Source organism: Pyrus communis, chromosome 15 (genome assembly GCF_963583255.1).
Source record: "Pyrus communis chromosome 15, drPyrComm1.1, whole genome shotgun sequence".
NCBI lineage: Eukaryota > Viridiplantae > Streptophyta > Magnoliopsida > Rosales > Rosaceae > Pyrus > Pyrus communis.
In genome coordinates, this window is record NC_084817.1 from 20,273,105 (window position 1) to 20,291,229 (window position 18,125).

The window sequence follows — 18,125 nt, forward strand, 5'->3', positions numbered from 1 at the left end:
TTGACAACAGAAGTGCTGTCAACATACTTTAGCTCTTAATAATTTAGAATATGGGCCTAGAAAGAACAATCATACGCCAAACGGAGGTGTTCCTCGGATTCAACGGACACACCACGACTGTTATCGGCTACATCGCACTTAACGTGAGAACACCGCCAGTTGTCTCAAAGTAGACGTTCATGATCGTAAGCGACCCATCTCTCTACAATCGGATTCTTGGGAAACCTTGGTTGATCAAGCTAGATGCCGTCACTTCAATCAAGTGCTAAAAAATCTGATTCCGTATCCCAAGAGGAGAAGTCAAAGAAATCAAGTTTGACCAAGCTACATCTCGACGATGCAATGTGCAAGTATTGAAGGAATCAAAGAAGAAAACCTTTACCCCTATAGAGGCTACCAAGGTCCAAAAGGATGAAGAATCTACCAAATAGCAATTAGAGCAAGCAGATCAAGAAAATGGTGCCCAAGCAAACGAGATAGGATGGAAGCCTAAAGAGGACACTTAGGACATCATTCTTGATCCCTAGCAGCCGAAAAAGACGGCTAGAATCGACTCATGTCTAAGCCCAACCGAGAAGGAAGAACTCACGGCTTTCCTTAGGGAAAATCGTGACGTCTTTACATGGTCACCTTCCGACATGCATCGGCATTGACCTTAAGATAGCTTGCCACAAGCTGCACGTCAACCCCGCTGCCAAACTGGTGATCTAAAACTGAAGACATTTCGCACCCGAGCAATTTCTGGCATTTGCATGTCGACGGCACATCCAATCATAAAGGCTCGAGAAAAAGTGTGGTCTTTGTCATCCCAGACAATTTAATGCTCAAGCAGGCGATCACTCTAGACTTCAAAGCATCCAACAATGAAGTAGAGTATGAAACCCTACTAGCAGGCCTTTGAATGGCAAAAGACTTGGTGGTGAAGAAGCTTGCAATTCTGATTCTCAGCTAATCGTTAGCCAGAATACTAGGGAGTACACAGCAAAACATCCAAGGATGGCGCAATACCTAGAGAAGGTACGCAAAAAACTTGAGGCATTTTAGACTTACATTTTCACTCAAGTTCTGGGCAGACAACGCCCACGCAGACACGTTAGCCGACCAGGCTCTGCCCTTGACCATCAACTCAAATGCTCTATTGCGATGAAGTATCTAGACGAGCCAAGCATAGAGGAGGAGTTGGCAGCCAAGTTGTCGCAGGTTAGTATAACTCCTAATTGGCAAAGTTCTATTATAGACTACCTGGTCAATAGTACATTCCCCATGGAAAAGTTAGAATCTAGAAAACTTCAAATAAAGGCAGCACCATACTACATGTGAAACAGCATTCTCGTTCAAATATCCTACACCGGACCTCATCTCCACTGTCTAACGCTTCCCTATGACCTAAAGGTTCTAAGCTCAATCCACAAAGGCGTTCATGGAAATCACTCCGGAGGTCGATCCTTAGCACATAAGGCTCTTAATGCAGGCTACTACTAGCTTACCATGCACCAAGATGCTAAATAGTTAGTACAAAAGTGCGACCGCTACCAATGCTACAAGCCGGTACCAACACTACCTGCCAACAAACTACACCCACTGATGAGTCATTGGTCGTTCATGTAGTGGGAAATCGACCTGGTAGAGATAATGATGCCCACTACTGGGGGCAGAGGCATGATGATTGTAGCAACTGATTACTTCATCAAATGAGTAGAAGCAGAGCCCATGACGACCATGACTCAGACGGACATAGAGCGTTTCGTATGGAGGAACATCATTTATCGATTTGGCATCCCTCAGTCCATCGTCACCGACAATGGCCAGCAATTCGTGGGCAAAGATTTGGCGAAGTTCTTCCAAAAGTATGGCATCAAGCAACACATGTCCACACTGAGATATCCTCAAGGCAATGGACAGGCAGAAGCATCCAAGAAGACGATTCTCGACTGCCTCAAGAAATCCCTCATCGACAAGAAGGGAAAATGGCCAGATGAACTCCCGTATGTTTTGGGCATATCATTCTCCACAAGGTAACCCCCAAATCATTCATTTCTAATTATATTAATTATCTAATTAAATTATTTATTACCTAATTAATTTATTAATTTGCTAACAAATCATGAATCTCACCCTAAAAATCATCCAAGTGGCCAGTCCCCATCCTCCCAAAGGGGCCAGCCACACCCCTATAAATACCATCTCATTTTCTCCAAAACTCAAGTCCAATTCTCTTGCTAAATTCTCAAAATTCTCCAAACACTTTTCCCTCAAAATTCTAACTTTGGCATCAGAAGTTCTTCGGCCAAAGCCCCCATTTATCGTGGGTTTGTGAGGCTCTTGGCCTTGACCCAAGGTGTTATTTGTTTTGTAGGTGCAATTTTGTCCAAGAACAAGCAGGAAGAAATTTGCATCCACAATGGGTATGTTGTTGTCCACTGCAACAGAGACTTAGGTAGTCCAAGCAGGCCCCAGTAAGTGTACTCATTCTGCCTCGAAGAAAATGGATAAATTAAAGCCAACCCGATGGTGATGAAGGTCATTGAGCCGACGGCGCAAAGTGACAATCCCTTCTCCAGACTCGCATGCAGGCCGCGATTTAGGAGTCATTGTCAAAATAAAGAGAAAAGAATGAAAGAGCGATTAAAAACTGAGGCAAGAGATGGCTAAGAATGCAAGAAATTTGGGAGTTTAGAAAGTCAAGATGGTTGAAGAAGATGGCCGAGAAAAGTGAAGTGGAAGTTATTTAACCGGCAAGTAGTTGTTTACGTGTTTTATTTTACGTTCGTTCTTTCTTCATATTTTTGCATGCACGTTAATATGGCTTCGTCACCCTTGGGTGTCGACCAGCATGTGCCTACCCTAGTATTTTAAAGGATATCGGGGTTGGGTGTGTCGATTTGTTATCAGAGCATGGTTTGTTCAAAGCATATTTTTTACTGTGGTAGTGTGTCATTCTTGACATCGTTTAGATGTCACAGCTTCCAGATTTGGTGTCTTTCGGCGCAGTTGTGCAAACCTTTTTCTGTCTGAATTGTCAAATTCTATTTGAACAAAAATTTATGTCGGGATTGTGCCTCATCAATGACGAAATGGAATGATGGACGACTTTCAACAATGGACTAATACTTTGCGACATGCATTTCCTATGAATGGTGGGCATAGTCAGATTTACATTGAAGTGACAAAAAATAGAAAAATCTTAGTAAGATAAAGTTTGGATAAGACCAGCTAAAGATCTGAATTGATGATGATACTTTCCAACTTGCGTTCCCTAGGAATGGCGGGCAGAGTCGTATCTATATGGAGATTGCTCAGAACATCTGAAGTTCATGTGGTGAAAGTGAGTAAGCACCAATTGTATGCAAAGTTTAGCAAGTGTTACTTTTGTTGGACCAAATCAATGTCCTCGAGCTTGTTGTTTCCGCTAATGGAATTCGTGTGGACCCTCAGAAGATTTCTTGGTGATTGATTTTCCTAATAAGTAGACGAATGCTCCAGCGATGTTCATGAACCTAACCAACCAGTAATTCCACCCATATTTCAACAGATTCATGATTTTCTTATCGATGACCTTTTTGTCTACTCTTACAATGAGGTCAAGTTCACTAAACATCGACAGTCAGCTTTACACTAAATTCTTCAAACGTTGATTTTATTTATATTAGATACTTTTCTTGGGAGAACTCTATTATAGCAAATGTTATTCTTATCAATTTCCAAAAGGGTTACGACTATTGAAATTTGAAAATCCTCACTAGGTGTTGTGAAATACAAAATATCTTTGGTCTTGTCAATTTCTATCGGCAATTCTTAACGATTCCTTAGGCATAGCTCTATTTCCTTTTTGTCTAAGATACTGTTCAATTTTGTTTGAGATGTTGAGGGTGAACGAAGATTTTGACAACGGAAGTATTGCATCACTTAATCATTATTCTCACACTTTTCGATGACATCAATAAATTTTGAACTCTACAGCGATATTTTATTAAATGTTTGGCTGCACAATGACATAGCATGACCGAGCAACGCGTGTGCCTCTTGACGATTAGAACCGCATGATGTGAACCATCCTATCTACAACCTTGAGCCAATGGTTACCGTTTTACTTGAAAACCTAATGACACCCTTTCTTTGTAGAAATTTGTGTAGGCCAAAGGTTGGGAACGGAACTTTTTGGAGTTTGGATCATCGTCTTACTCATGCTCCCGTCCCTGCTTTTCTTGACGTTGGTGGTGAGTTTTAAAGTCTCTTGTTTTGCATCCTTGTCACGTTTGGGGTTGTTTTCTTATATAGCATGGGAAGGTCATCGCCTATGCTCCCGGACATCTCAAACCTCACAGAAAGAATTATCCTATTCATGACCTAGATCTAGTAACAATTTTCCTTTCTTTAAAATCTGGTGACCTTTTTCTCTACAACAAGGAGTGTTACATCCTTACTAACCAAAGAAACTGAAGTGTGTTTTCACACAGATTAAGTTAAGTTTGAGACAGAAAATGTGAATAGAACTCATTGGTGATTTTGATTGCCCTTTAGAGTATCATCAGGCAACTGTAGCTACTGCTCTTAATTAGAAATCCCATGGACAGCTTACCTTTATCCGAGTTATCCATGTCCCACTATTGTTTTCTCTTCGAGGAATTGGCTTTACTTTGGCATCGGATACACGGTGAGTATTATCAGCTCACTTTTAAGTCAAACATGTATCGATAGATTTCGAGTAAGAACCCCAAGAGTTCGATCAGTAATGTGCGAGTTTGAAAGAGCAAATGTCAGATGACATGAGATGGGATTTGAAAGTCCAAGGAGTTGGAACACTGTTGATAAGAAACAAATTGTTTTTGCCTAAAGGTAATGAAGTTATGAAAAAGGAAAATTCTTGATGAGGCTCACATTTCAGCGTATGCCACGCATGTTAGCAGTACTAAATTGTACCACTATTTTCGTCCATTTTTATTACGGGTATTGTATGAATGGGATATCGCTCAATATGTGAGGAAATGTCTGTTTTACTAGTAAGTGGAAGCAGAGAGATGGAAGTCATCAGGCTTATCTCAATTTCTTTCTATTCCTGTTTGTAGGTGGGAATAAATTTCCATGGTTGCCTTTTGTTTTTAGGTTGTCGAGGACCCACTAGGGATACGAATGGAAACAGGTGAATGTCACCATAGATTTCATGTACAAACCACCTTGTACACGTGGAGGCTATGATGACGTTTCGGTATTTGTTTACTAACTCACTCAGCATATTATCTACCAGTCCGTGAGGACTATACTTTCGACCGCTTGGCGGAATTCTTCATATTCTAGACTTCGTTAGACTGACGTCTCGATTAACATCAATTTCGACCGTAATCCCAGATTCACCTCGTGGTAGTGGAAGGCATTCTAGTCTAACTTTGGGTTCGAGTCTATCATACAACACTTCATATCATTTCTAAAGTAAACAAACTGTTCAGGAAGGCCACTCAGATCTAAAAGTTTTAGCTGAGACCATCAGTCATTCAATCACCCACTAACACCCTATTGAACAAACCTTTACCACTGGTGATTGAATATCCCTGAGGTTATCATTGTAACAAGTTGTTGTGAATATTGGAATGGGAAAAAGTTAAGTTTTTGCCTATAAATTACTTTAGACTACCAATCAAGTTGAATATGTGCTCAACCATCTCGACTTGCCACCACATAATCAAGTTAGGTACTCACAAGTGTTCTTGCATCAAGGTTACACATTCAATCATGTTATCTTGTACTCTAGATTTGATAGACTTGTTTTGACCCTTAAATTCTTGAGTGTTCTTTTAGTCTTCTCGGCATAGCCTTTCGTTAAATCCAAGAGAAATTTTCAATGAATCAACTCGCTTAGGCTTTGTGAATCACATTGTTCGATTATAGGGTGTGCATTCACTATTATACCTCATCGTGATGCACGTTTCACTTCCAAGTCTTGTGAAGCCTTCTTAAAGACCATGGGTACTAAGTTGTTGTCCAGTACCATATTTCATTCTCAGACTGTTGGCTAGTCTGAACGAACTATCCAGACCTTGGAAGCATGTTGTGTTCATTCGTTCTGTGGTTTCAACATGATTAGAAATTGCACCAATCTCTATTGAAGTTGTTTATGATGATAGTTATTATTTTCATTTTGGGTATGTCACTATTTGAGACATTGTATGAGAGATTATACAGGAAACACTTGTTAGACATAAGAGTATTGCGAACTGGTATTAGAATGATAGAATTTTTGATATGGGAAACTGTGTGCTTCAGATGATGTCGCCTTAGAGTTGAAAAAAATGGTAATTTTGAACCCTTGGAAAGTTACTACTTCTTTATCGAGACAACAATGTGTTGTCGATATTGCGAGCTGCAGACTGTAGTAACGATGGCTTATTCGTTTCGTTGGTTTAGCAAGTGGGCAAGTAGACCCGTCTATGGTAGTAGTTACTGATTAATTATTGTTTGGGCTCGACCCAAAGTCACACACACCTATTTTTGGAGTACATGACGTTACAAATGCTTGGGCGAGACCCGTTTTCATTTTTTATTTTAATTTTCAATGCAAGTATTTTAACTTACATAATTATAGTTATATATTTGTATTTTTGACATTACGAATGTTTGGGTGAGTCATTTCCACTTTCAGTTTTAAATTCAGTACAAGTTTTCGGCTTCTATGTTAATACATATATTTTGACGTTATCTTACTATGTGTACATATTTTTTACCTTACGATATTATATATTTTCAACTATATTTTATTATTTACATATATGATACTACTATTATATTGTTGGGGAAGATAATATGAGCTTGAAGGCATGAAAGAGGAATCACTGCAATCCGATCGCGACGGAATGCCATTCTCTTTTATGAAACCGCTATGACTTGATTTCTTCTTTATATATATTTTCTTCCTATCTTCGAGTTTTTACGTATAGCAAGTTATTTCAAATTTCAAGGACAAAATTTTCTTAACGGGGGTAAATTGTAACGACCAGGTCCCGGATTTTACAAAACACGGAATGTCGAAGGTAATTTTGTAATTTCATGTTTGGGAGATATTTTTATTTTGTTGTCTTTAGTGGACCTTATTTTGTGAGCCACTAGGGGCCCCATGTCCCATTGGTCTCCCGACCCTTTCTCTCTTCCCTCTCTCTGTCACTCTCTTTCCCTCCCTTCACTCTCTCTAAAACTCTGTCTTCTCTCATTTCTCTCATCTCTTTCTCTAACCTCCCCTCTCCTGGAAAGCACACAAACACAACAATAATAGCAGCAATTGCACACCACCATTCCTCAACCTCTATGTGAACCCCCACGAACCCAGAAACAACGAGGGGACTCTTCCCCAGTTTTTCAACTAGACCCGTGAGTTTCTAGGCATTTTCTGGCCACTGTTGGTCTTCCAAATAGGTATAATCTTATTCCTCTCATCATAAGCTTCGTTTTGACATATTATGGGTCTGATTTGGCTAAGAAATAAGGAAGTTATAACCTTTTAAAGTTTACCCAGTTTCCAGAGACCTCCGCAACTTTCGAGCTATTTTTCGGCCAAACCATGGCAAGTTAGCAGTCTAGAAAGGTACCATTCTCTTCATCTCATCAAGAAGTATGATTTTTGTTTTTGAATCACTCAATTTTGTTGAGTATTGAAGAAGTTATGGAGCTTCAAATAATACCCAAAAATTGGGCCAAAACCTAGTTTCTGGTGGGTTTCAGGCGAACGGGGTCAACCCGATCCGAACCCAATGGAATATTCCGTTAGGGAATATTCTCAAAAATATTCTTGCGTTGACTTTTTGTTGACTTTTATGAAATTTACCCAGCACCCCTCTTGGGGTAATTCGACACCCTTATTCCAAATCCACGCTCCATTTTCCAAAATTCAATTGTTTTAGTAGGGTTTTTACTTATTTGGTCCTTTATGTGCTGAGGCGCTTTTGTTAGTGGCGACCTCATCCTCTCTAGTTCGAACCGCTCTTTGACAACAGAGTACTATGAGTGGACCCCTTCCAAAATGCATGAATTAATTACTAGAAATGCATACATGAAAAGTATGATTTTATGACTACATTTTATGAAACGTTTATGAGTAAATCGAATTTACGCTTTATGAAATATCATGCTTTATTGAATTTATGTTTACTGAGATATTTATGAACATGAATTTATGATATGATGTTTGAGCTATTAATACTATGTTACGCTTTATGAAAGATTATGTTCATGATTTTCTGTGCTTACTTAGTGGTTATTCATACTATGTGCCTATGGGTGAATGATATTTATATATGCCTTCAGACGGACGATGTAGGGTCTTCGAGTGAAAGATTTATATATGCCTTAGGAAGAGCAATGTAAGGCTAGGCAGAAGATTTATATATGCCTTTGGGCGGAAGATTTATATATTCCTTTGGGCGGACGATGTAGGGCCTTCGCGCCGAAGATTTATATATTCCTTCAGGCGGGCAATGTAAGGCCTTCGGGTGGATATTTATATATGCCTTCGGACAAGTGATGTAGGGCCTTCGAGTGAATGATTTATATATTCCTTTGGGCGGGCGATGTAGGGCCTTCCGGCGAAAGATTTATATATGCCTTCAGGCGAGTGATGTAGTTACACGCCTCAACCCCGATATCCCCAAATATCAGGGTAAGCACGTGTTGGCCAATACTCGAGGGTGACGAAGCCAATTTTTAACATGCACATAAATAAAATACGTAATTAGAAAGAATTATACCAATGCATAATCGTGTTCAAAGCATACAACTAATCAAGAATAATGTGAAAGAATTATTATAAAAAGGTATGAACCAAGGAATGGGTACTACTGATGCGAAAATAGTTAAGCACACAAATTAACCCTCTTGTTGTCAAATTGTAGTAAGGATGCAAGTAGGGATCGTTCTAGACCGGGGATTAGGAGGGCTTGCTAAAACCTCTAAATTGACTCAAAAACATAAAAACAAAGTTAAAAACGTTCACAAAGACTCAAAGGACTCAAAACAAGTTCAAAAGACTCAAAACTGCCTAAAAACACTAACTAGGCAGTTTCTGACCTTAAACCCAATTTTGGACGAATTTAAGATTATGGCTTGATTCAAAACACTTTAAAACATAAATTAAACAGATTCTAAGCACCAAAGAACAAGAAAGTAAAGGGGGGTTTTGATTTGACGAAAATTGAATTAACAAAACAAGTTAATAAACTAGGCAGATTGTATAAACGGATTTGAGAAACAAGATGATGGATGGATTAGTTAGAGGTCTATTCTCCACACATGACACATTTACATATGAATCGATTCTCCAATTGCTTTTCATTAACTATGATGCTCAACACCCCAAGTTAACCGTGATGCACTAATTAACTCTCAAATTTTCCTTATGTTATTGAATTGGATGATGCATGCGACAATTCAAATCATTCTCCAATGGTTCTCAACATGAATGCATAGAAGAGATACAATGAGAGATCATTATACTCTATGAAAATTATAAGTGTTGACGAGGCAATTGTAACTATGAATGCATGAAACTCTTGCCAAGAATTCAATTAACGCGGTTGTGACTAGCAACCTTCACTACTCATGTTTATAAACTTGTGACGATTAGGTGAAACTCGTTTATAAACTAGCATCGAGTTTATGCATGAAGACTAAGTATGCATCCCTAATCAACATACAAAAACAAGTTTTTAATAAACAGATAATTGAATTGCAATCACAACTTAACAAATCACAATTGGAAGAAATCAATTTATATTTCAAACATGTTCATGGCTTCAAACTTTCCCCTAACTAATTAGGGGTTTAGCCACTCATGATTACAACAAACTTAGAGAGTAATAACAAAGTAAACATTGAAAACAAGGAAAAGAAGTACACCTAAAAATTCCAACAACTCAAACTTGAATTGTATGAACGTTTAGGCCTCTTCTCCTCCTCTTTGTTGTTGCGGCCCAAGGGGTTTTGGTGAGTTTTGGGGGTTATGGATGATGTAGAATGATGTGTTTAGGGTAGGGATGGATGTAGGGGAAGGCAAGGAGTGTTTTTGGGCAGAAAATATGAAGAATGGTGAAGTATGGTTGTGTTAGAGAGAGGGAATGAATTTCTAGCGTGAATGAATGTGTATGAGAGGTGGTGTCCATGGTGAATGAATGCATGGGTTTTTATAGGGGGAATGGGAGAATATGTGGCTGAAATAATGATGGAAAAACAGCTAGGAAAAGAATGATTAAAGATGGAATGCATGTGGAATTGCAAGGGGGAAAGCTGGAAATGTTGAATGGGATGCACGGCAATGAAGGGAGGATGTGGCTGCAATGATTTTGGAAGAATGATATTGACATGGGAAAGCATGTGGCTGAAGTAATGATGGAAAAACAGCTAGGAAAAGAATGATTAAAGATGGAATGCATGTGGAATTGCAAGGGGGAAAGCTGGAAATGTTGAATGGGAGTGCACGGCAAAGGGTTCTTGTTGGTGTTGGGTGCATGTGAGTGAATGATTAAAGAGTGAATGGTGGCTGCTAGGGTGAATTAGGGTGAAACAAAATATGAATGAAAGTGAATAAATTAGAATAGGGCTGCAATGGTTAAAGGGCTAGGGTTTAAGTACATAGAATGGGCCTAAAATAGGGTGGTTTGCATGGCAAGGGAAGGGAAATATGGTTTAAGCCCATGGCAAGGTTGTGTAATTGGGTTAGGGCCATTGTTTTGTGTCCTCAAGTGCATACAAGGCCTTCAATTTCATCCAACACTTTGGCTCCAAGCATAAGCTATCCATCCTTAGCCCAATAGTGCTCCAAAAGACCCAAAATGCACTTCTTTGCTCCTTTAGCCCTTAGAACCTGAAAACATACGAAAATAACTTAAAAGACTTAAAGAACTAAGAAATAACAACGTAAATGCACAAGAACAAGCCAACTAAGTTGCCTAAATATGCTTCTATCAAATTCCCCCACACTTAGCTTTTGCTAGTCCTCGAGCAAAACAAAACAACAAAAGAACACGAAACTAGACAAAACGAACAAAGCACAACCTACACCTTCCAACGTTGCCTCAGGGATTTCCAATGCACATGACATGTTAAAAATCATCATTCCCACAGATTTTGGTCATCTTTACACTTAAGTACATACTTAATCATAGTCACCACATACTAGTTCACAATTAAGCATTTAAAACCATGTTTTGAATGTAGTAACATGCCTTAGAGAATTCCCTCAATTCCTTACTAGAATGCACTCAATTTTCACACAGATTTTCTAACTCCACACCCTACACTAGGTATATGTGAGGAGATTGATGTAAATATGAATTCTAACACTCACATATGTTATATCAAAGAAAGCATTTTCTGCATTTACGACAATGACATGAATATGATCTCATGAATGGAATACTACTACTTAGAATGAGAACCAGTGATTCCATATGCTCATACCAAATTCAAACTCCACAAATTGAACACATAACATCAAGATAGAAGTTGAGGGTTGTAACGGGGTTAAGGGTAATGGTTTAACAAAGTAAAACAAAGGTTCTTAAAGTAATAGGAAGCGAAGTAATGAAATTGACACTTAAACTCACTTTTAATGGCAGAAATCAACTTTTAAACACAAGGGAAGATTCATGCAACAACTAGGGTCAAATTCACTCTTTTGGACCCTTCCTTCAATAACCAATACTTGTGAGATCATTCTCACTTATTTTCCAACTCTTTTTCTTTCTTTTCAACACTTTTCTATTTTCTTTTTATTTTTCCACGAATTTTTTCTTTTTTCTTTATTTCATTCTTTGGCCGTGCCCTATCAAATTCCCCCACACTTATTTTCTGCAATATATTGATCACAAGGAGTTCATTCTAAGTCATGCTTTACTATCCTTTAAGAACAAGGGTATGGAAAGTCCTAATCTAGGCTAGGTGAGGATAATGTGGTTAACAAAGAAAATAAGCTTGAAAAGGCTCAAAAGGGGTAATCCTACAATACATGTGAAAAGGGATAGGCTTTTTGGCTTTGGCTTGACTAACAACTTCATCTTATTGTATGTTATGCAATCAATATCATGCTTTGAATGAATTGGGCATGAGTTCTAGTATTTGGAACTATAATGAAATGCATTCCAAGTAGCAACCAAGCAAAGAATGATGAGATCATGCAACGACTTTAGAAAACAAGAAATCTCAGATTTATACTCTCCAAAGAACGTTATAGGCTCAAGTCTCACAAGGATGTAGCTTTAGTTTAAGTTCCTTCGTTCAAGCATGTTACAAAAACGAATTTTTCTTTTATGATTGCATGTGAAGTCATACATTATAACCATAACCAAGCATATACCAAGAGTAAATCAAACTTTTCTCCATGTTTATAACTCTTTTTAACAGTCATGCAATTACAAACCAAATCCTCATCATTGTGTTGGAAGGTGACCTACGACACAAACAAACACACAAAAACAACTCTTTTTGGGTTTTTCAACACAATTTTTCAAATTTTTATGGTATTTTCGGATTTTTAAATCAACACACTCTAAAACACTCTAAAATAGCTTAAAAACACTTAAAAACAGTGGGAAACAAGTTTAGACATGTTAGGTGGTAATACCCTACGAATTTCATACAAAAATATCTCAAAACAGAATGTTACCCCCCCCCCCACACTTAAACTAAACATTGTCCTCAATGTTTTAGACTAAACTTAACAGCAAAGGAACACACAAATAAACACATCACACATAACATAAAGTAAGCAACAACGGAAAAGGTTTAGGGACGCAAATCTGAGTTTGGAGCGATTCCCAAGTTCCTCCTTCGTTGATTGTATGGGTTGCCTCCCAAGTAGCGCTTTCTTTTACGTCTTGCAGCCGGACGAACACCTCCATCAAGCTTCAGGGGAGGCCACGGCATGGAGGGGTGTTTCCTCCACAACATGCTCTTCAAACAAAGTGTAATAAGGCTTTAATCTATGCCCATTTACCTTGAACTCGTGGCCACTTTTTAAGCTTTGGACTTGGACTGCACCATGAGGAAAAACATTAGTAACAACAAGAGGTCCAATCCACTTAGAACGTAACTTACCAGGGAATAACCGAAGTCTTGAATCAAAGAGCAACATTTTCTGCCCCTTGGAGAATGTTTTGGTACGAAGCATCATATCATGATAAGCCTTCGTCTTGTCCTTGTAGATCCGAGCATTCTCGTAAGCCTCGTTCCTAATCTCCTCAAGTTCATCCAATTGGAGCTTCCTATGAACTCCAGCAGCGTCTATGTCCATATTGAAGGTTTTCACAGCCCAATGTGCCTTGTGCTCTAGCTCAACGGGCAAATGACATGGCTTACCATATATAAGCCGAAAAGGTGACATGCCAAGGGGAGTTTTGTAAGCCGTACGATAGGCCCACAATGCATCGTCTAAGCGCAAACTCCAATCTCTTCTTGAGGGTCCCACGGTTTTCTCTAGGACTTGTTTGATCTCCCTATTTGAAACCTCAGCTTGCCCATTAGTTTGAGGGTGATAAGGTGTTGAAACCTTATGCGTAACGTTGTACTTCTTGAGCAAAGCTTCAATGGTGCGGTTACAAAAGTGAGAACCCCCATCACTAATTAAAACTCGTGGCATCCCAAACCTGGTAAAAATATTAGATTTCACAAAATCTGCAACAACCTTAGAATCGTTAGTACGGGTGGCTTTGGCTTCCACCCATTTGGAAACATAATCGACAGCTAGCAAGATGTAAGTGAAACCAAAAGATGGAGGAAAGGGGCCCATGAAATCAATACCCCAAACATCAAAAATTTCCACAAATGAGAGAGATTGCTGTGGCATTTGGTCCTTAGGTCCTATGTTCCCGGTTCTTTGACACTTATCACATGTTAAACAAAACATTTTAGCATCCTTAAAGAGATTGGGCCAATAAAATCCAGATTGTAACATCTTTAGGGCTGTCCTTTGGGTGCCAAAATGTCCCCCACATGCATAAGTATGGCAGAATGTAAGAATGGAATTAAATTCGGATTCGGGCACACATCTACGCACAATCTGATCCGGGCTGAATTTCCATAAATATGGATCATCCCAAACATAAAAACGTGCATCATGAACAAGTTTATCTCGTTGGAACTTACTTAGGTTACTAGGAACTTGCTTAGACACCAAGAAATTGACCAAATCGGCATACCAAGGGGTTCTTACCTCAATGGACAGAAGTTGCTCATCCGGGAATGTTTCTAAGATAGGAATGGACTCCTCTTTACCCACCATTCGGCTAAGGTGGTCAGCCACCACGTTTTCACATCCTTTCTTATCTCGAATTTCAAGATCAAACTCTTGGAGTAGGAGCATCCAACGAATGAGTCTTGGCTTGGCCTCCTTCTTGGTGAAAAGATACTTCAAAGCTACATGGTCAGTGAAAACAATGACTTTAGTACCAAGAAGATATGATCTAAACTTATCTAATGCAAATACAATAGCCAAGAGTTCTTTTTCGGTTGTCGAATAATTTAGTTGTGCATCATTCAACGTTCGTGAGGCATAGTATATGACATGTGGCCTCTTGTCCTTCCTTTGCCCTAAAACAGCCCCTAAAGCATAATCAGAGGCGTCACACATCAATTCAAACGGGAGACTCCAATCAGGGGGAGCAATGATTGGTGCCGTGGTCAACAACTCCTTGAGTTGATTGAATGAAGCCGTGCACTCCTTGGTGAATTCAAACGCCACTTCTTTTTGTAGGAGACGGCAAAGAGGTTGTGCAGCTTTTGAGAAGTCTTTGATAAACCTACGGTAGAATCCTGCATGGCCAAGAAAAGAACGAACCTCTCTAACCGAAGTTGGAGAGGGTAAGTGACGTACAAGATCTATTTTGGATTTGTCCACTTCAATGCCGTTTTCAGATATGATATGACCTAAAACTATGCCTTGTTTAACCATGAAATGACACTTTTCCCAATTAAGAACAAGGTTAGTTTCAACACAACATTTTAGAATCAAACTAAGATTATGCAAGCAACCATCAAAAGAATCACCAAAGATGCTAAAATCATCCATAAAAACTTCAATGATTTTCTCAACATGATCAGAAAATATACTCATCATGCATCTTTGAAACGTAGCAGGTGCATTACATAAACCAAAAGGCATGCGACGATATGCAAATGTACCAAAAGGGCATGTGAAAGTGGTTTTTTCTTGGTCCTCGGGTGCTATGACAATTTGATTATAACCAAAATAACCATCAAGAAAACAATAGAAAGCATAACCCGCTAACCTTTCGAGCATTTGGTCAATGAAGGGCAATGGGAAGTGGTCCTTCCTTGTGGTGGCGTTTAGCTTCCTATAGTCGATGCACACCCTCCAACCAGTTTGAATACGCGTAGGAACAAGCTCATTTTCGGCATTTTCAATCACAGTCACTCCAGATTTCTTTGGAACGCATTGCACGGGCGAAACCCACCTGCTATCAGAAATAGGATAAATCACTCCACAATCAAGTAATTTGATTACCTCTTTCTTAACTACTTCCATCATCGGAGAGTTGAGACGGTGTTGAGCCTCTCGAGATGTTTTGGACCCCTCCTCTAGAAGTATGCGATGCATACACATAGTAGGGCTGATTCCCTTTATGTCGGCCAAGGTCCATCCAATTGCCGTTTTGTACTCTTTAAGCACTCGCACCAATTTGATCTCCTCTTGTGCCGTGAGTGAGGATGAGATGATGACGGGCAATGTCTCATCCTCTCCCAAGAACACGTACTTCAAATGACTAGGCAACGGCTTAAGTTCAAGTGTAGGTGGCTACACAACTGAACGTAGCATTTTATTAGCCGAAACTGAACTTAAAATAGAGTCCAAAAACTTACCTGAATGTGGTGGCATTGACTCGAGGGCGGCCACCATCTCAATCATATCTTCACTAGGGGGCACGGCCAAGAATTCCCATGCATGCCGTGGGGTGCCTTGGTGGTTATTTCAATGTTTTGCATGTCTCTTCCTTGGGCAATGACCAATTCAAGTGCATCGTCCTTCAAATTGTCTAAATAGTCCTGCGCCAAAGAGTCAATTATATCAATAGCAAAACACGAATGATTCTCACTAGGGTACTTCATAGAATCAGAAAGATTGAAATTAATAACTTCCCCATCAAATTCCATGGTCAAATTGCCATTATACACGTCAATCTTCGTCCGAGCTGTTTTCATGAATGGCCTTCCAAGGAGGATGGGCAATGAGGGAGTATGTTCGGATTCATCCATTTCAAGCACATAGAAATCCGCCGGAAAGACTAAGTGATTGACCTGCACTAACACATCTTCCAAAACTCCTTTTGGATAGGCATTAGATCTATCGGCCAATTGTATAATAACACCATCATTTTTCAATGCTCCTAGATTCATAGATGCATAAATTGAATATGGCATGACATTTATTGATGCACCTAAATCTAACATGGCAGATTCAAAACGAGTATTACCAATGACACATGGAATTGTAAAACTACCCGGATCCTTGCATTTAGGGGGTAGTTTTCTTTGCAAGATGGCGGAGACGTTTTCACCCACTTTGACAACCTCCTTGGTCGAAATCTTCCTCTTATTAGTGCAAAGTTCCTTCAAGAACTTGGCATACCTCGGGACTTGCTTGATTGCATCCAAAAGAGGGATATTGACTTGAACTTTCCGAAAAGTCTCGAGAATGTCCTTTTTGGCGTCCTCTTTCTTTGTTTGCATGAACCTACTAGGAAAAGGCACATTCGAAGGAAAAACATTAGTAGGAATTGAACTTAACACGTTTTTACCTTTATTGGACAGATTGGGTGATTTAAGGCCACTAGAAGCTTGCGGCAAAGGGGGATCCTCCTTTGTCGTGGGTTTGGTTGTTTCCCCTTCTTCAAAATGCAGTTTTTCATCCTCTTTGTGACCTATTTTTGATGAAGAACTTGTCCCCACTTCTTTTCCGCTTCTCAACACTATGGCTTTGGCCGATTCGAATCCACCTTTCGGATTCACTTGCATTGAACTTGGTAACTTACCTTGTTCTCTACTAAATTGCCCCATGAATTCAGCCATTTGTCCCACTTGTCTCTTCAAATCCGTCACCTCTCGAGCTTAATTTTGTACCTCATTGGCGTAGTTTTGCATGTCCTTGGCTTGTTTTTCTTGCCCCTGCACCAATGTAGTTAGTAATTGAATAACTTGAGAATTATCAAAAGACGAACCTGAGTTGTTTTGGGACGATGGTGGTTGGTTAGATTGGTATGGCCGTGGGAACCCAGGGGGGTTTTGTTGAAATCCCCTTTGTGGTGCAGATTGTTGGGGCTCTCTCCATTTGAAATTAGGGTGATCTCTCCATCCGGGGTTGTAGGTGTTGGAGTATGGATCATGTTTGGGTTGGTTTTGGCCTTGGAAACCAATGGCATTGGCAGATTCCCATCCTCCATTCTCTATTAACTGAAGGCATGTCTCGGATAGATGCCCTTGCATTGAACACACGCCACACACTTGGTTTTCTTGTGGTTTTGACCCCTTGACAACCTGAGACATGAGAGAAGTAAGATTAGCCAATTGTGATTGAATATCAGAAATTGCACTTACCTCATTCACACTTTGTTGTCGTGGCCCCTCTCTTTGTCCAACACCTTCATATTGTTGAGCGTTGTGTGCTCGGTTGGCAATTAAAGCTTTGGCATCCACTAGAGTCTTGTCCACTAATGCACCACCCGCCGAAGCATCTAGCATTTGACGTTCCATGGGAAGGAGTCCCTCGTAGAAATATTGAATGAGCAGCTCCTCCTTCATTTGGTGCTGTGGACATGAAGCAACAAGTGATTTAAAACGTTCATAATAAGATGGAAACGACTCACCTTGATTTTGTTGGATGCCACTAATTCGTTTCCTCAAGAGAATGATCTTGGCAGTGGGAAAGAATTTCTCTAAGAATGCACGTTTCATACTTTCCCAAGAATTGACAGTTCCAGGGGACAATTCAAACAACCAATCTTTGGCCTTGTCCATAAGTGAGAATGGAAAGGCCTTCATCTTCAAAATACTCCCATCCACGTTGATGGGTGTCATACTTGAGCAAACTACTTCAAATTCCTTAAGATGTTTGTTAGGATCTTCCATGGACAACCCAT

At 39.6% G+C, this 18,125-nt stretch overlaps 1 protein-coding gene across 1 annotated transcript in view; it reads right to left on the reverse strand.

Annotated features, from left to right (window-relative positions):
* Positions 1–18,125, reverse strand: part of LOC137716774 (uncharacterized) — a 60,301-nt gene that overhangs the window by 34,773 nt on the left and 7,403 nt on the right. The window lies entirely within an intron of this gene.